Source organism: Brachyistius frenatus, unplaced genomic scaffold (assembly GCF_029030835.1).
Source record: "Brachyistius frenatus isolate BFR_SWC_R1_liver_20210118 unplaced genomic scaffold, ASM2903083v1 Contig_38, whole genome shotgun sequence".
In the NCBI taxonomy this organism is placed as follows: Eukaryota; Metazoa; Chordata; class Actinopteri; family Embiotocidae; genus Brachyistius; species Brachyistius frenatus.
The window spans coordinates 2,506,854-2,527,500 of NW_027210637.1; the positions used below are offsets into that span (position 1 = coordinate 2,506,854).

General features: G+C 41.9%; 1 long non-coding RNA gene across 2 annotated transcripts in view; it reads left to right on the top strand.

Annotated features, from left to right (window-relative positions):
* Nucleotides 1-20,647, top strand: part of LOC138622759 (uncharacterized) — a 43,405-nt gene that overhangs the window by 3,728 nt on the left and 19,030 nt on the right. The window contains exon 1 of one of the 2 annotated variants that reach the window (XR_011311036.1): nucleotides 16,425-16,502. The exons of the other annotated variant lie outside the window; for it this stretch is intronic. This is a non-coding gene — a long non-coding RNA (uncharacterized lncRNA). Of the gene's footprint in view, nucleotides 1-16,424; nucleotides 16,503-20,647 lie in introns of those variants that run through there. 2 annotated transcript variants of the gene reach the window in all.

The window sequence follows — 20,647 nt, forward strand, 5'->3', positions numbered from 1 at the left end:
ATATATATCGTTGGCAGGTGGCACATCAAACATGATTGAACACGAGTTCAAATTCTTAAGAAAACAATCTATTAGCACCAGCACTTAAGGGCGTGGTTCACCCATACAAACCCACAAACAGATTCCCGGGTATTATGACGATGCAAGTTGTGAAGCGCTAGTACAACTTCTCAGGCATGAATGTTTTTAGTGTTTTTTTTTTGTTGCTTAGCTGCGGTATTCATTTGTCTTTTCTTTAAAAAAAAGAAACACTCCTGATGTATTTTATCCAATCAGGGACATGGATTACGTTAGTTTTGTCAAGGTTATGTCTGCTCATATCTTATATTTTTCTTCTTGGCCTCCGTCATCATGAAGACGGCTGCTGTTTGAGGGGCGATGGAAATGTTCTCCTCCTGTTTCGCGCGTCCAAAGTGCGGCACCATGATGTTGACGGAGCAAACCTGAAGTTTCGTCACTTGATCAACATCAGCAGCTGAGTCACACGCGTTTTGTGACCGACGGTATGCGCACATTTGGGATTTCACCACGGGCTTGAGCTCACCGCAAAATTTGACGTCAAATCGGCAGCGGAGAGCCTTGAAATGCTTCCGAAAATCGTCCATTTCTGCAACGAGCCAGGCGAGGTAATTTAAGCGGCGTCCGTTGTTTCAAGAGGAGTAAAACGTCAACGTCAAAGACCGAAGAAGTTCAGGGGTGCGGGTGGGTTTTTGGTATTTGTGGTGTTTTGGACCGTGCGTTCGTCCCCCAGGGTTCAGACTGTCAACACTCACTTCTACTGTGATGTTTTGAGCTGTGGCCAGATGGCACTTGGTTCCTCCAACACGACAAGGCGTCCACTCAGCGGTGGGTTTTTCTCCCTCGACAACATGATCGTAGCTCCCCGCCGCCCCTCCTCACCAGATTTGACTCCCTGCGACATCTTAATGTTCCCCAAAAATGAGTTGGAGCTCGAGTTCCAGGTCCACGGTGAAATTGGTGAGGGGCAATCTACATGTCTGCATGTGGAAATAATCCCCAACTAAGAGCCAGGTGGACTCATCTATTGTTGGTTTTTGTCTTGTCATGGGATTTGTTGACATTAAGAAAAAATATATACCATCAAACTTGTCTTTTTTTTTTTTTTTAAACAAAAAAGACCAAGGTCCACAGTTCTCTTCAGCAAACGGTTACGGGAGAATCATATCCATATAGTTAAGATCGTGAGGATATGAGGTAAAGTTTGAGCTTTAATTGAAATGAAAAGGTTACAAGTATTTATTCGGCAATATTTTCGCTTGATACCGTCATAAACGGGGCCGTACGGCCTTTGTCGATAAGAGCGAAGATTGCCCCTTGATTTCCTCTCCTTCCTCTCGGTGCAGTATCCTTCAGCCACATTCAATCTGTGCATCTTTGTTTATCTTTGTGCAGAAGTCTCAGGCTTAATCCGACACGACTCCTGGTTAAATATGTATATCGGTACCGCCGAACCACTGCCTCCAACACCATTGCATAATTCTGCGTCTGGGCTTTTGATGTGTGAGAGAGTGCAGAGCCACAGCTGAGCCTCGGGGCTTTGGCTCCACAAGTGTGGCAATTGATTTGGCCCGATGTACAAGGTCAGACTGTGGAATAACAGAGAGAGAGAGAGAGAGAGAGAGAAAGAAACAACAAGAAAGAGAGAGAAACACAAAAGGCACGCAAGGAGAGGAACCGAGAAGGGACATGACGCACACAAAAGGTGTTTTTATTTGCCATGCGGATTGAAAAGAAGTGAACAAAAGCTTTCAAACATTTGAATAACAAGAAACACTCCTCTATTTTGTTTCTATCCTTTTAACTGACTGGACGTTACAGTATTTTCTTTTTTTTTCACGGCCTAGCTTTGCGCCACAAAAATGCCTCTAATGAAAATTCCTAGACTGTCGTCCAAAACAGAAAAACGACCCCGTTGTGTGTTTTATTTGTTTTAATTTTTTTGCAAGCAGCTTATTATAAGCTACTGTTACGTTTTAAAGTTAAGCTCCCTCTAGTGGTCGTATGAATAACAACAACCTGGTGTGCCGGAGAAGTGACGCAGTTCACAGGACGTCTGTATAACGGGAGTTTTTCCTTGTTCGGGGGGAGGTGAGTTGGGTCGATGGTTTGATATAACAGCAGTGGATCCTTTCCTGTTTCCCGTTTTCAACCACTAGTTGGGACAGTTTTTTTTTACAACCACATGTTTTGATGCTGAGACAAGTTTGCATAACTTCGAGAAAGTTGTAATTTTAGCGCCACAACACGGTTCAAGTCATCTATTCAACACGAACCCTTACCTCTCCTAAATTTTCATCCATAATTCTTTAAACACCAAGGTGGGAGTCTTATTTAAGGGGAGGAACAAACGAAGTTCACGCAAAGTTACCGTGTCTCTTCTAAGGACAACAGAGCGGCTTCTAGTTTCAGAGAACTGCCACCAGAGGACACTTCTTCGGCTGCAGCATTTTCAATTAGATCATGTTTTGTGGTTGACCTTCGACCTTTCCCGAGGGATGCACATAAATATAGAACTTATCTAGACGTATCTAGTCATTAAAACATGATAGCAATATTGTAAAGAATGTGTTTTTTTTTTTTTTTAGTACCGTTTTTGTTTTTTGGACTGGTTATGACATGCAGCAATAGCAGAAACCACCAGGTTGCCCCAGGATGAGTTCTGTTATTGTAACATCTGGATTGTTTCTGTTTGAGAGCACAAGTTCATCTGGGAAAGATGTTCTTCAGGAATAGTAAGTGGATCCTCATGTAGAATTCAAAGCTTCTGGTGAAGCTCATGGGAAAGATCCTTTTGAATCCGAAACAGCTCACGTTTAATTGGAAATAATTGGAAACTTAAAAAAAAAAAAAAAAAAAAAATTCCGTCAATCAGCTCTTAAAAGATGTATGTCTTCAGAGTGACGTGAGGGAAGTGAGTAATGTTACGGTCCAGAAAGCTGCAAAACTGTCGCATATGTTTTGAGGGGGAAAGTCAAATATCATAACAACCAAGGTTACGCAGCAACCGCATGGAGCTGCACACTGTAAACAGACGGTGAGAAATACTGTATTCTCTATCATGTGTGACCCACCTTTGTAGCAGCCTGAGGGGATTCACTTAAAATTCCTGTTTTGCCGGTGTAAGTGCCGTTTCCTTATTTCACTCTGTGGACTGAAGTTGCTCCCCGGGATACCTAAATAAGCCGAATTTTGCTGCGACACCTGCGAGGCGCGCTCGTGCTGATGTGCGTCGAGGCATTGAGGAACGAGGAACCACTGAGTGGCGTGTGGAGGGCGTGATTTCGGACTTTGATGAGCGTGAAGCTCGTCCCGTGTTATTACACGTGTGTGGAATAGGAGTCTTCTTTTAATTGGAAACACGCACGCATACACACGCACACGCACACGCACACACACACACACACACACACACACACACACACACACACACACACACACACACACACACTCGCGCTCAGTGGGCTGCCATCTGTTCTCACCAGTCAAGCTGTCTTGGCAGGCCCCTCAGGCCTGGTACACCATCAATGACTCTCGCTCTCTTTCGCTGCCTCTCTCACATGCTCACCAACCATGTAGAGGCCAACAGACCGAGAGGTCGCGATCACTGTCACTGAATTAATAAACTCGCCACTCGGTTGCTCTCCAAAAAAACAACAACAAAAAAACAAAACTTTCCTGAGTGTCTTTTTTTTTTTTTTTTTTTTTAAAGTCAAGATAGTACATTTTGAAATATGATTGTCATATTGTTCCATGTTTTTCCAATTTCAGTTAACAATATTTAGACACACATCACAAATAAAGTGGTACTTTGATATAGTATCTGCCCTCCGTAGTCAAATATAGTTTCATATTTGTTCAGAAACTAACTTTAAATACAAGATGATAAGGTTTTTGCTCAGTAAGTATCTTGCCGTAAGTTAACTGCTGTAGCAACTAATTTAAAAGCACTGCTATGTTCAGCATTTTTAATAACGTAATCATAAAAATGAAGTCCGTTGACATCCAGTGATTATTAGGTACAGTCATAACATGGGAAAGAAAACTAATAACCTTGGTTGTAAGCGTTATAATCCAAGTCAAATCAAAGATGAATGGACTCTCAATGACTTTGTCAACACCTATAATTAAAAAAAAAAAAAAAAATTAAAAAAAAATGGCCATTTGATGGAAAACAGATTTATGATGTTATGATGTAAGTGTGAGGAAACCTTTTGACGATAATTTGTCCAGTTCAAATTTTGATACCAACGACTTCTAAATGTTCCCTGTTGTTTTTTTGTGGGTGTGTTGCACCTTCACCTCAAAGCTTTACATGTTGTTTTGCACGCTGCCTGGATTTTTCCTCCAGTGGTTCCAGTTTCCAGCCGCAGTGCAAAAACACAAATGTTGCGAAAGCGAGTGGTTTCCTCCACAGGTTGGTCTCGTCAGAGCAGTTGAAAGCTGCGGATCGCTAATCAGACAAAATGTTATTTAATAAATAATGCACTTGTCTCTTTGAATATTATTATTTTTCTTACTTTGATTGAGGGAATGATGACGCTTTAAATTTTGGATCACATTTTGTAGATGAAAACAGGAAATGTAATGTTGCCTGCAGTTATTTTTTTACCAGTAGAAAAGTTCCTCTTGAAATGCGCAATATAAAGTTTGCCCCCCCCCCATATTTATTTATTTATTTATTCAACAGTTAATAGAGTTAAGGAGATCAAAGAATATGAGACACTTAAATGTGCTCGGCAACAAACTAGGTTACCTTTGCCTGGGGACATTTAAATATTGTTGTCAGAACAAAAGAGTTGTAACGATTTAAGCAGGAATTGTTTGAAAGAGCCCCATTTGAACTCTTTTGTTTCCCCTTTGTAATGTCTGTATTCCCTGGCAACGCTAATTTCTGGTTACTGGTTCTGGGTTCACTTTGTTTCGTAGAAATGAGAAGAACAGTGGTTCACCTACGCAGAAGTCTCCATTCAAACACGTGTGCAGCTGCAGTGCTCTTTAAATATGGCGTCAACATCAAATTTCTAATACCAGGAAAAAGTCAGCTGATTAGCGGCAGAGGGTGCTTTAGTGCGGAGGGAAATATATCATGACGTGAAACAGGTTCTATGTGCTTCATTTCGTTTTGTGGTTTTTATCACGTGAATATAACGCTGAAAAAAAAGGGAGCTGGGCGTCATTCATCATTTACCGAACAAGTTACTGTCACAGATTAAAGCACAAAGGAATGCTTTGACAGCCACACACGCAAAGTCTACTCCTGTACAAAAAAAAAAAAAAAAAGAGGAACCGGAGGATGTAAAAAAAATTGTATGTGTGTGTGTGAGAGAGAAATCAAAGAGTAAGCCTGAGTGGTTTTGATGTTATTGTCATATAGAAGCGAATCCCACGCTCTGTATGACACTCTCCATGAACCCAGGGCTTAACACACACACACACACACACACACACACACACACACACACACACACACACACACACACACACACACACACACACACCTAACTCTCATCGGCAAAGTAATGCGCGCACAGCTTCAAGCACACCCTTAGTGCCAGCAGCACGTTGGGTTTCAGTGGCGAACAGAGTGTTTTGAAGTGTGTTTTTTGTATTCATGGAAACTCATGTTGACAACGACAAAAGGCTGCACCACTGTGACACACGTGATTGATTGGTTGGGCCGATTCCCACAGATCAGAAACCACCGCAGTAAAAAGACATTTTATGTTGTGAGTCTTTGATTGAAAAAACAATTTGAATTTATCTTCATATTTGAATTTACTCCATCATAAATGTAAACTTCGACCAGCGATAGCATTGCTGACGAGGCAGATTAGAAAGAAGCCACAAGGATTCCTGTACAAATGTCAGGTGAAACAGTATTTTGCTGCAGCAAAAATTCTGTGACCTCTCCCACTTTTTGGGCTCTCGGTAGGAAGCTGTAGCTACAGTTTAGGTGCTGTTTGATTTACAACTTCAAGAAAAAGTCATCTTTTTTTTTTTTTTTTTTTTTTTATTGTATTTTCCCAGTTTTTCCAGCATTGGTTATCATGCAGTAAGACATTTAACACCATTTTGTTGACTTAGCCAATTTGAATGAGCTAAATTGACTGAATTGGATTTAATATTGGGCATTTTTTTGATTGAATTGCCATTGTTTATATATATATATAAACTCAACCACTCAACTCAAAGCAGCCCCTTCCTTTATTATGTATAAATTTAAGCCCTAATGCAATTTAAATGAGAGTTATGTTTAACTCATCCCCCTATGTCACTTAAGCATTTAACACCAACTGCAATGGGGAAATATGAACATATTTTTGTTGTGCAGCCATTTTAACGGGAGGTTGAGTTCAGTTTCCAACAACACTGCTGCAGAAGCACAAAGAGAGCAGGCAGAAGTGGGCTGCAGACACGAACTGAAGGGGAGAAGATTAACCTTGTAATAAAGAGTCTCATTTAATCACTGGTGTAATGTGCCTTGTGATATGAACAGAGGTGAATTAGGTAGATGTTATATCTTTAATGCCTTAATCTGTGACTGCTATACTGACATACAGTGATTGATTTTACATGGTGGTTTATGCCTTTTCTGGACTGTACTGCAGTACAATGTGATACATCTGATATAAACCAAGTATAACTGATCTATATTGGTATTATTTTCTAAAATTCAGATTTTATATTCATATATCTTTGCCACAGAACTCCATTCAACTTTTTTCAGGAAATACAAAGTCTATAAACTATATATGTATAGTATTGTATATGTATTGGGATAGACTAAATACATTTTTGGTTTACTAAATAGTATGGTAGAATACATTTTGGAACGCAGAGAGTCACTTCTAGCTCCAGAAAAGCAAAATGGTGACAGCCAAAACACCGAACTCAAGGTTTCAGAACGACAGTTCACGAACCAATGGGTGACGCCACGGTTGGTTGCCACTTGATAGGAACTGAAGTTTTGGATCACGTTGGCCTTTCTGTCTTTTTTATTTTCGGTGTTTTTGTGGGGATTTAGCCATTTTATTGCCCGGGCTTACCTCCCAACGGGCAAATTTTCCACCAAAACATGTCCCTCCCCCCCGTGCCCATTTCACAAAGGCAGCATCGCTGTATCCTGGGCTTTAACACTGCCCAAGACAATTGTGACTGTTTTAAAGAAATACAAACAAGCCGCAGTGTTTTTCCCATATACCAGAATGATAAATGGGTGCAGCCGGACCGTTCTCCGGTGCTGTCACAGTGCAGTCAGATAGGTCTGCCTCTGCGAGACTAGAAAGAGAGTTACGATGTTGGGAGTTTGATAAATTTATGTTTTTCTTTTCTTTTATTCCTGGTGGGAGTCGTGGGTATCCCTGTAAAGCGAAGTCTGAATGAAATTTAAAGAAATGGAAACTATAAAATCATATTTTTTGCATCAGGATATATATATATATATATAAAAGCCATTATTATTAGCCTAAACATGTGTTCTTTAAAATTCATACAAAAGATTCCAGCGAAAATCCCAATTACAAAGGTCTAGTGCGTGAGAACGAGAGCATTGTATTTCAAAGGGGCGTGAATCACATGTTGAAATAAAACCTGAGTCCGGACGTTACATCTATGACTGCAACAATATCCTTCATGTAGTGTTCAAAACTATTTTTCCTTGATGGATCCCCTCCCTCCGTCGCCATTGTACTGCACATAATAATGCTCCCTATCATCTAAATCCTCAATGCCGCTCATGTTATTCTGCTCTCCCTCCCTCCCTCCCTCCCTCTCTCTCTCTCTCTCTCTCTCTCTCTCTCTTTATGTATGCGATGACTTTTCCTCTCCGCTCCTCGCTCATCTTTGCCATTGTCCTTTTTTTTTCCTCCGTCACATATCTTATCCTCTGTCCCTGTCTCTGTCTCTGTACCGCCGCCCTCCCGCTCATTCTCCCCAGTGCTTTTTTTTGTGTTTGCTGTAATCCTCTTTGAGTGGTGCTTTAATCTTCCACCTTCCAGAGGATAGTGGCTGCAGGTCTTCTGATGGCCCTCGGATAACCCTTCAGTGTGTCTATGTGAGAGACTCTAACTGAGATACTGTCTTTAAATTGTGGTAATTATGATATATTTATTTAATTGGATCATTTTCTCTCTTTTTTTTCGTGACAGAGCCTCTCTGCTGAAGCATTTCAAATCTCGAATCTGGAGTCTATGTTGTGTGTGAGAACATCTGCATGTTCAGTTTTTATTACTCTTTTTGCTCCATGTCACAATCCTGTACCCGATAATAAATCTTAAATGCAGCTTGTCACTTGATTTGTCTGTATCAAGGTCAGGGCCGCATCTCGTGTCTTCATCACTCCCTTTCCTACTCTTATTTCTACATCCCTCCCTTTTTGCTTTGATTGTACTGGACTTTGGATTTGGATTTGGACCATCCTCTTTCCTCAAGGTCAATATTGAGGAATATAATATGTGTACTGATGGCACCCTGAATCTTATGGGGATCATAAATTAGCCATATAGGTAGTCGTTAACCCTAATTGAGATTGTGTGCAGAGCTGCTGACCTTGGAAAAGCCGGAAAATTGAATAAATTAACGTGTCGTCCAATTAAAATGTACTCTGTAAAATGTGGAGTAAGCAGGATTTCTGAACAATATGAGCTTGCGCTGCAAGTTTAATCAGTTTGATGTCCAGATAATACAAATCATTGTGTGTTTTATCTGGTTAGTTTTGCAGGTTTTTTGGAGTTTCTGCTTTGCCTGTGCAGCAGTAGCGTTAGCAGACATTATTTCACCTTTTCTGATGTCTTGTGGTTCAGTAGACAATAACACAACATTGACCGCAGTTTCTTTCTGCTTGTTTTGAAAATGACAAGATGATAAGACTGACCATGAGACATCATTAGAAAAGCGCTGTATGTTTGCAGCATCTTGTTAATGCATAATTGGTCATGGCCACCGCCCCTTACAGCACATACAAAGTTGGTAGAGCTGTGTTATAATGAGCCATCTTCATGCGTCTACAAGGTCTCCACTTCAAGTAAAAGAAGTAGAACTTGGTCCTTGATGGGGTTTTGTTTGTTCTATGAGCATCTGCTGTTGACAACGCTGGCCTCTCACTCGGTCCTTCTTTCTGGACCTCATTACTTTCACGCACACACACACAAACAGCAGAGTCCAGGCTGCCTTTCTGGACCTCATTAGTTTTCCAATTAGCTGCTGTCATCTGTCAACTGTCCTCCTGGTTACTTGGGGCAACCATGACACCACAGCCAATTCTCTGCCCTGATTCATCTCACTGCGAACAGGTGGACTTCCTGTTTGTTTTTTGTTTTTTTGTTTTTTTCATCTCAGAGGAAAGTCAAGATGATTCCTTACTCAGAAAGTTCAAGTTATTCTCCTTAAGTTAGAAAATACAACGCCAGGAGAAAAATACGACCAACAAACCTTATAATAATAATAATAATTATTATTATTATTATTATTATTATTAAAACTGCAACAGTGATATGCAGGCCCTCGCACGCTGCACGTCAGGGATCCGACTATACACAATATATTTTTGGAGTATGACCTTTTTCTAAACTGACATGCATGTATCAAGTTACTTCTCACTGTGAACATGTATATCTACTATCCAAACAATGTCTGCGGAATTTTTGGTCGCATTTGAATGAATATTTATGGACGGTGGAGTTATAAGTTGTAGTGAACCAGATATTTGTCACAATGCAGACAGTCATCTGGGAAGATAGGTGGCGCAGTGGTTAGCACTGTTGCCTCTCAGTACAAAGATTGATGTCTTTCAAAAAAAAATCATACTATAACATTTCAACCAAATTATGAAAAAAAAAAAAGTCATAATACAGCAAAAAGTGACCTAAAAGTCATTTTTGGGTCACTTTTTGGATGACGTGCTATAGTATGACTTTTATATCACATTTTCAACGACATGCTATGGTATGACTTTTGGGTCACTTTTTGGCCGCTACGCCACGGGCACACCAATCAAAGAAAACAAATTATTTTGATAACTTTTAATTCCAAACATGTTAAGAGTGCACAGACTAAATTTCAAGTCGATCCAACAAAATGTCTAGGAGGAGTTTGTTAAAGTACAACATGTGAATCGGCAAAAATGGTGACTAAATTCAAAATGGTGGACTTCCTGTTGAGTTGAGGTAATGGTGCAATGTAACTTTCTTTTACATTTCAGTGTGATACACATGTCCACCGATTTCCGTGCATGTACGTAAATGTAGCCGCCGGTGCGTCTCTTTAAGGGGCGCTAGCGAGCCATTTGGCCACGCCCACTCCTGACTCCACTAAAATACAAACTTTTTCACCGGGAGAGATTTTTGTACCAACTTCCATGAGTTTTTGAATATGATAAAGCCTCCAAAAATGCATTTAAACTTTCAGGATAAAAAGAACATTATTTTTACGAATAACAATAGGGCTTTCGCACCGCTACACACGCTACACGCTAAGCTTTCAAATCACCTTGATCAGGTCAAATGTCTAACGGAGGGGAATCCCAGAGTTTGTAATGACATCAGATAGGGAGCACCGGTGCTTTGTCATGCACACGTAGGGGGTGCACTTCGCTTTGCACCCGTGTGCACGGACCTTCTTTTCGTTTTTTAAAATAGCGTTCCAGCTCTGTTTTAAATGTTTTATAATTGGTAAAGTCGCGAGTTGTGTCAATGACACAATAATTGGAGGAGCTGTGGAAATCCGATCATCTGTGGAGTGGTAACAGAAGTTAACAGCATGGAGTGAAATGACAGCTCTCTCTCTCGCTCTTTCTTTCTGTTTCACCCCAGAGCAATGCCATCTGGCCCTGCAACCGCTAACAACCACACACACACACACACACACACACACACACACACACACACACACACACACACACACACACACACACATATTATGTATTCCCATGCTTGTTTTCATGTGCAATATCAGATTTTATGACATAGATCCAACAGCGCCTCAGGTTAGAGTTATTACCAAAAAGGGATTTCAGGGTTTCTTTTTCCATAACCGATAAATATAAATTTCACTTTGGCACGGTTTTATTTTTTTTTCTTGTCTCAAATGATATGGCATTGAGTGCAACATCTTTTTGTCCCGTCCCCCCCCCCCACCTCCCTCTTCGTTCCCTTCCAGTTTAGTTGGTCTCATTTTGGTCATTGCTTTTGTTTTCTTGCCGTTGGCTCTGTCTTTAATCACAGAAGCATGTGCGTGTATCACATTACTGTTTCTCTATCAGCACAAAACAGACCTAATTATGGCGCTGTGTGGCCCCAGCCCAGACAAGAGCCATTGTATTGTAGTGTAGTGTAGTGTGAGTGTGTGTGTGTGTGTGAGTGTGTGAGCTGAACTGTGAAAGCAGAGTACATTATTTTTAATGTGTGCCAGTGGCTCCCAAAGCAAAGAGGCAGTGCTCTTTGTCACTGTCGTCAGTGCTAGAGGGCTGCGGTTTGTGTATCTGTGCTACTGCCTGGTTGTCTATGAATCCCGGAGGAGAGGTTGTGACTCTCACTACACCAGAATGAAATCGATTTGGAATAAAATTATAATTTAAGAACAAAACACAATGTTTTGATTTTTTTTTTTTGGTTTTGGTTTTCGGGAGCTGTTTCCGATCACCATCCTCGACCCAGATTTGTACGGAGCTGGAGTGAAATTGGAACTTCTGGATTGTAGACACCCCAGAAACGTTAAACCCGTACGTATGTTGTTGAACCCGTCGTCCCATTACTGCGGGCCTCGATGTCCTGCTCAAACAGCCTCTGTTGCTTTCCACATCATCTTGGAACATGGCTGCAGAAGTTTCTTTCTGTTCAGCCACAAGCGTGTCACTACAATCGGATACTGATGAGGCCTGGCTCTTAGGTTGTGTTTCAGTTTATCCCAAAGGTGGAGTAGCTAAAGGTCAGGGCTCTATGCAAGATTTCCGCACCACACCAGTTTTATTAACTGCCTCAATAAACAATAGCCCACTCAAATGGCATGTCAGACAAACAAAGAAAAGTTGTGTTTATGTTCGGTGTTATGTACCAAAACACGTTGCCTGTATCTTTGAGTGCTGACGGCATTTCTTTCCTCAAAAAACCTTCGCTCAATGGATTTTCAAGTCTTTTATAATCCCGCTTTGTTTACTAGCTAGCATTCTTCTGCCTCGTTGCTTTTGTTGGGGCTTTTTTATTGGCACGTCATGAGCCACCTGTAGATCAGCGGTGAGACCAATTGCGGGAATGCAAAACCGCCCACACGCACAAGAAACAAAAACAGCAGTCAAACAAATGCTTAGGAGCACGACGAGAAGTCAAAAAGTTGTACAGGGCGCCTTAAATGCTCCATCGAGTAAACAAAGGGAGACGAGGACGACGAGAAACTTCGTTTTGAGATGCAAAGAAATAGCTTTAATCGTGGTTGAACTCATAAAAAGGTTCATATTAATAAATACAGTACATGCAGACTGCAATAGTAGATACTTGTTGATCCCAGAAAGCTCAGCGGCATGATTAACTTTTTGAGAAGGAAAAAGATGAAAGAAACCCACAGTGACAGACTATATTAAGCCGCGGAGGCTCAAGGAACAGCAGCGAGCCCTTAAGTGGCCTCAGGAACTGCAGCTCTATTACAGCATGAATTATGCACCTTTTTGCTGCCGTGCACAAAATAGCCATTATAGAAAGTTGACTCTTTTGGGATTTGAAGTGCAACAACAATTCCAGGAATTTCTCTCTCTCTCTCTCTCTCTCTCTCTCTCTCTCTCTCTCTCTCTCTCTCTCTCTCCCCCAAATGGCTTTTCTTTTACATCACAACAAGGTCGGGCTTGTAACATTTCCGCTGCAGGGGAGAGAGTTATCGTCACCAACCCCCCCCCTCCCCCTTTGAAATTTAGCTGATGAGTTACATAAATACCGCTCCAGCTCTTATACGTGTTTTTATTCCATTAACAGCTGGGCAGTTGTCACTATCTGGAGAGGGATTTATAGCCACATGATGACACAAATCCTCACATTTATCTGCACTGCCTCTTACACTGTATTACTACATGTTTATTAGCTCCACTTCTGGCTGCTTTTATCTTTGTTCTCGTGGGTTTTCTTCCGCTCTCATTGGGAGTGGCACCAAATCCGGCAGGATTTGTCGATGTAAATGAGGAAGCTGGGAAAACCAAGACATGCAATAGTGTTACTGAGCTCCTGTATTGGCCTCCGTCTGCCTACTCCAGATTGTTTTCTTTTTTTGCTCACTTTAGTTAAAGGTCAGGTTCGCAGCTCCTGCTCAGTAGAGGAAAAGGTAAAAGGAGAAGGTTTTCATAACTAAAGGACTCGCTTTGAAGTGTTGATGGATTACAGAGCTGCTGTCAGAGCTCTACTGAAAGCCTTTCATTCATTCCAGAGACCCATAAGCTGAGGGATCCTCCTCCACCGTCATTTGCAATATTTGTTCTAGGCTGTTTTGCATGCACAGTCTATTTGCATGAGTTCCCCTCTGGACGTCCGGGCGGTTCGACCTCACAATGTGTCTCCAAGAATCTGGAAGAGGAAAATAAAAGGCGTATTCCTGTCATTTTAACCTAACCACCCGCTGTGAAAAGGAAACAAAATATGTGACGATGCCTTCAGATGCAGTCAATAAAGAATGATGAATTTCAGATCTTCAGTTTGGCTCTACCACGCAACGCCTTCCCTCCTTCTCCCTCTTTCTTATTAGAGCTGCTTTCATTCATTTCGCAACTTTTTGGAGTTTTCAGGCGAAGCTGTGAGAGAGGACGAGAAATATGCCTGTTTTGTGGAGAGTTATTTAAAAGGAGAAGGCTCTCATTACTGATTGCTGATGTGAAGATTGAGTAGGATTCAAGTAAACATCCTCCCAGAGTGTGAAGAATTCATTTTCATCTTGCAGGAATGTGATCGTCTTATCTGTGAAAACGCCGACGAGTTCAGCATGTTTGACAAGTTTTGAATTGCAGCTTCCCGTCGTCGTACGTTACAATCTCTCCGGCTGTCACTATTTGCACTTTTTCAAAGCTATTTAGCCCCCCCCCCCCCCCCCAAAAAAAAAAAAATATGAAAGGAATGAGTTGATTAATTTGCGTCGATCTCCCAACGACATCCGAGACACTTCTGATCGCTGATGAAAACCACGAGCTGAGACTTTCTGGACTTCTCACTTGCTTGTGTGCGTTGAGGCTCGTTTCATACAGCAAACCTGTTCTCGCAAATAGTTTTCCAAACAAACTCAACATGACCAGTGATGGTTCGCTTGCACGATATGTTGCGTAACTACCTTTTTCTCCGTCTCTTCCCTCTGTTTATATTTTTCTTTGCACTCTCTGATTTTCTCTACATCCGTGTCTGTTTTTTTTTATTTTTATTTTTTTTTTATCTCTGACTGTCTCTTCATTCGCTTCTCTCCGAGTTAGTTTTACTTTTTTTTAGGTGTTTGATTTCTGCTGCTTCAATTGTACCTAAACCTGTACACATGTTTTTTTTTTTTTTTTACCTTTCTATCCGTCTGCCTTCAATTTTGATATATTTAAAAGCAAGTATGCTTGTGTTTTCCCGGCAGATTGTGTTGATGAATGTTGTTGTTGTTGTTTTCTTTTCTTTTTGACTCTCAGATGATCATTTTAACTGGCAGAAAATGACTTGATTTGGTTTGGTCACAGAGAAAAGTGGGTTTGTGATGGCAGTTGAAAACAAGGTACACACTGAACGCCGGGTGCATCTACTTGACATTGGCATTCATTTAGACGCCACATGTTCTCCGTAACCAGACTGTATGTTGTTTTTTTGTTTTTTTAAACTGAAACAATCGGTTTGAGCATCTTTGGCAGGCTCGCTTTTACGGATTTGATTTTCTGTATTTTGCTGTTAATTGCCCCCTCTCTTCAAATTTATGTTTTACATTAATATTTCTTTGGACTGATCTTTGCTGCTTTACTTGTTTATTGTATATTTAATCGTTGAATAACAGAGAAAGTGATTGGCGTAAGTTCTGGCGTGAGTATTGAAGGGTATAACTTGTGGAGCTTTTTAAATACGAACGTGGCTCGATAGGTTCTGACGAGCACGTATTGATCCACCCTCGTATATTCTCGATATTAACTTTGCATCACGGTACTTTTTTGGAATCGGTGTGAGAGCAGACTTCTTCAAGACGGCATCGGTCTAGCGGGCCCTTTGTTTTGAAAGGCTTGATGCTTCACATCTGGAGGGAATACAAGCTACTGTGGCCTTAACTGAACTAAGGCCAACAGCTGCACGGAGCCACGAGGTAATTAGTTGCTTTGAAGCCGGACAATCAGATAACAAGGCAGTCTGTTCAAAGTGTTTCCTGGGATTCTGCTGAATATTGTCTTCGATTCAGAAAACACCTTCATCTTATCGTCAAGGCCTGAAGGCAACCAGCTTTAATGCTTTCCCTTATTCTCCCAAACTGGACATGACAGGCTGAGTGTGAGTATTGTAATTGATACTCTGTGTTCTCTTTGAATTAGATCACTTTCTTAAGACATTGATTTATTTGAACGATCACCACACCTTTCGTCGACTTTAAGGGATTCGTCCACATCAAACATGGAGTCCTTTGACTTTCGTCTTGACCAATCAAACCTGCTGCTAATTAAAAAGAATCTGTCAATGAGAAGAAAACCATATACATTTGTCCTCCTACCTATCCCTCTCTCCCTTAAATGGGACCAAAATTATCTCCACACTTAAGGTATAAAGAATAAACTTATTGTTGTTTGACTTTTGGCCTTCATAACCCTGACGAAGGGTTGTTTTCTACTGTCAGCTGTCCAACTGGGAGAAAATGCAAAGAAACAAATAGATATTTCACACCTAAAATGCGTTGTTGAATTAGGTCTGGGTGAAGCTTAATACTTTAGTTTTCCACAACAACACAAATCGTTTTTTACCGGGTGGAAAAACAAATATTTTTTTTACGACTCTGGGGGAAAAACAAACCACTCAAAGACGCCAGCTCCCAGATGATAAAATGCATGCCAAAATATCATTAGTCAGCCAATTGGTGGTCCTTTTGTTTCCATAGACGTCCTTATATGAAACGCTCACAGAAGAAGAGGACTGACTGAAAGAGAATTTGCAGGGAGGGCAGCTACGGGAGAAACGGAGATGCCGAACGGCTGAACGGGCTCAGAAACGACAGCAAAACAAGAGAGGAAAATGATAGCGGCGTGAAGCAGCAGAGAAACATTGCGACGATGCCAAGAGTCCCTGAGGGAGCCGGAGGGAGGGGGGGTACAGAAGAGGACAGGCTCAGCGGGGTGCACGTGAGGCTGCGTGGGGTGCGCTTAGAGATGATAGGCACGTTTGCAGGCGACAATCTATAAGCAAGAGTGTGCAGGCAGGGGAAGAGGACCGCGTGAGCATGTGAGCCTGATGATGGTGCACGCAAAGCTGAGTTCTCCCGGGACTGAAGGGAAGCTGATAAATGTGGAAGCACGTGAGGTGAACTTTGTGTGTGTGTGTGTGTGTGTGTGTGTGTGTGTGTGTGTGTGTGTGTGTGTGTGTGTGTGTGTGTGTGTGTGTGTGTGTGTGTGTGTGGAGAGAGAAATGAGAGTCCTGCTCTACTTCCTCCTGGCAGGAGACGGGAAAGAGCAAAGCATGCGGTGCAACAGCGATTTAATAACAAACATTCTGTGTGTGTGTGTGTATATGCAAGAAAATATTCAAAACCCCTTCATTCGTTGTCGTGTTTTTAGATTTGATTTGAAATGACTGACGCAACATAGAAAGATCTTCTTTTTTTTTGACAGTGTAATTCAAATCTAAATCTTTTATTTGCGTTCATACGGTTTTGGTTTCCAAACTCGGTTCAGGTGAATCCTGTGTGCTTTGAGATGTATCTCTGAAACTCAATTGATTGGAGATTATTTAGGAAGACAATTAAGTACGGGCAGCTTAAATTTCAGAGTGCTTGTCCGTCCCTAAACGAAGCCATTCAGTCCAATGAACTCTCTTTGACCAGACTGTGTGAAGGTGTGTATACGAGTTGGTTTGGAGTAAGGCTGTGGATGTCCTTAGGAACAACAGATCGTTCTGTCACTATACGGTGCATGGAGACATTTTCCGACATCCTCTGGCCAAACTCTGCTCTGATGAGGCAAAAATGGAAGTGATCACTGGGCCTGTTGTTTCTAGCCTGGTAACACCAAACCCAAATTCACTTGCGTTTGCAATCGTGGTGTCTTCCACGGGCGCTGATTGGTCCGCCCACTGCACTAAACATGATTACCTTGTCTTCATTCAGGTTGGAGCAGATCAATAGATGTTGCCTCTTCTCTGCCACATACTCAGTGAACTCACCGTAATAAATTCACTGCCTCAGAAGAGCCTTATTTTCCATAGAGGGTGTTTAGTGCTGTCACATGCTAAGTGATTGTATGGTGGATGAGAAGTATAACCTTCACTGTGTGTGTGTGTGTGTGTGTGTGTGTGTGTGTGTGTGTGTGTGTGTGTGTGTGTGTGTGTGTGTGTGTGTGTGTGTGTGTGTCAGAGACATGTCCTCTTGTGTAAGACTCCTCGGTCAGGAAAACCGCTGGAATATGACAGCATGTAACTATTTTCCCCGAAGCGTGTGCTTTTTGTTTGGAAACCTTCATAAACACACAAACATGTGCCTGCACGTCAAGCTGCTTGAGCAACCGGCAGTTCGGAGTCATCCTTTTGTTGTTTGTTAGCCTAGCGCAACTCATTCATTCAGATTCCTTTGAAAGTGTGTCGAATGAGGAAAAAGACCAAAATTGGAAAAAAAAAATAAATAAATAAAAAAAAAAAAATTTTTTTTTTGTGTGTGTGTTTGACAGCAGTCACGTCTTCACCTTTATTTACTTTTGTCGAGCAGTCACTGACTCACGGCTGCACCTGTGCTGAATTGCAAGATTTTGCAGCAGAAACTCAAATATCGTAAAATAATTCTAAAATAAAATATAAACAAAATAAATATAAACAAAAACACACGTTATCGTTTTCATTTATTTTCCCTGTTTCGACAAAAAATGCGTTGGGAGTGTAGAAATACGCCAATATACTGTACGTTTGCACAAGCGTTTACAAACACGCCTGTGATGATCAAATTGAGGGGCACCTTTAAACTTTTAACGAGACCTTAAATAACATGTTGCGTTCACCTACATGAGACAAAGAATGCTTCTTTTTTTTTTGCCGAGTGGAAATCATGTTGAGAACTATCATTATCTCCCATTTCCTCACAGACACGCAGGCTGACTGCTGGGTGGATGTTTTCCATTGCCGAGTAAACATTTGGGTTGTTGTTTCCACGGGGGACACCGTGCAAACACTGTCGCGCGTGATAGCCTCTTTTTGTAGTCCTCTTTCATCACTCGGTGACCCTCCAACATCAAGTTACTTGATTTTTTTTTTTCCGCATACGTGTACCTGTTATATGACATGAGAATTGTGTCAGCACGAGTTAGAGAAACCAGATGAGACAAGGAGACCTAATGATGAATGAAAATTCCTTCACTCTGTACTTTTTAGTAAACGATTACCTCCACCGAGGAGGTTATGCTTTTAGTGCAGTGTTGTTTTGTTTGTTTGTTTGTTTGTCTGTCGAGTTGCGTAGCATGATTGGAGGTCGAACCCAATACATTATGGAGTGGATCTATATCTGGGGGTGGATCCACGAATTATTTTTTAACTTTCATTTAACAGGACATTTGCCCTACTAAATGCCGTACACCTTCAAATCCAGTGGATGGCAGTAAAGCTGAATCGTGACAAAACATAGGCCATTCTACAAAGACGATGACTCACAGTCCACGTTCACGAGTACCAGTAAACTTCTGGGATACAAATCTCAAACGTAATACAGCGAGCAGCCATTATGGAGCACATGGGGGGACGGTAGTTTCATAAGGAACATTTTAACATCACCCCAATTGTAAATCTGGATATATACAGTACGTGTTAGCAGTTGCAGATTTGCAGATCATATGATCATATCGTAAGAGTGGACTATTGGCTTTGACGGTGGTCTGCGCTCTCCAAGTTCACTTTCATCTCATTAACATCAGACTGAAATGTTCTAAAAAAAAAAAAAAAAACGTGTCCTTATTTCTTCATTATTTTTTTTTTTTGTGCCAAATGCTTTAGATGATCACCAGCTAACATAGCTGCTGCCACGCTGCAGCTCAGGCTGTCAGGTATGCCAGGTATGTGATTTTGAACTCCTGCACGTTTTCCCCCTGACTTGCTGTTAGGAAATGAAACCTCAGATCTCATCACTAAGAGGATTACTTGGGAGAAAAAAAAGACTATCTGGGTAATCGCTGTTGGGGAATGTACAGTATGCTTATAAATCCCTCTGTCATTCAGCTCCTCGGGGCACGGGGCGACTTTGGGATGTTCTTTTAGTTGTTGTTTTTTTTCCCTTCTTCTTAATACTGAAATGAAAAACTCACGTGGATTGAATGAGTTTGAAAATGTTGCATGTGGGCCTTTGTACATCTTACTCCGCACATACAGTCCCACATACAATTATCACGTTCTAAAATCACGGGGGGAAAATAACTTCCGTTAGGAAGATCAAGTCGTTTTCCCTGAAGCTCGTCTGTGCTTCCGCTCCCTCTGAGGTACCTTAGAAAAAGCCCACCCGGTCCCCGTCTGGCTCCGGCAGCAGCCCGTGGCGCCCTTTCATGGGGCAAGCCGCCCAAGATGGATCGCCCTGTCGTCTCCGTCGCTACCTGCAGCCTCCGAATCACCTTGCATTGTCTCCCCCCCCGGAGGCAGTTTGGGTGTCTGTGAAATTAGGAAGTGATGCATCTCGTGCTCCTTCTGCTCGGATTTCACGGGCGGTTGAAGCCCTTTGTTCGTTTGTAGGCGGCTGAATGTGCGACGTGCTCTTCCCAAAGAGGAATGCGGGGATGTTGTGGCTGTGCGTCATGAGTCACTTTAGATCGATCAAATTCTCATCAACCGTTTTGCTGACCGAGCACTAAAACGCCGCCTCCTTGGGACACAATGAGGACACGACGCGCAAATACACCTGGAGGTAGTTCGCAGCCTCCTCCTATTATGTCACTGGGATTGGACGCGGACTCAGTGGGATATATCTGGCTTATATCTGGTATTTTTGCATCCCACCGCCTGAAAACTCTCAGATACGAGAATTCTCCGCAGGAATTCTTTTTCGGGTTGAGTCAGAACCACGTGCTCACGTGGGCTGTCTGACCTCAAACTTCCTCACTTATCTCGATTCCTTGAGCGTCCGCATGCAAATGTGCCGGGAAGACGATGTCAAAGATAAGATGGCGAATGGCCGCACTTGCGAGTAACCCGCTCGGACTGAGTGAGCAGCTAAAAAGTGTGTCATGAAAAACCATGCGTGGGCCGATCCCAAAGTACGTCAGCCGTTTTGCGCGGTTGTCGCCGTGGGGCAAAGAAAAGGAAGCTTTGTTCGACTTTGAATTGTTTTCCCATGCAGCGAGAAGCCACATGAAAGAGTCAGAGGGACTCGCATTTAATACCGATTCATACTCAGCCGTTATAGCCATCCTTGTAGGTGGAATAACAAAGCGCTGACGCGGCACAGAAGCTGAAGCTTTTGTGCTTCCCTTTCATCCTTTAGACCT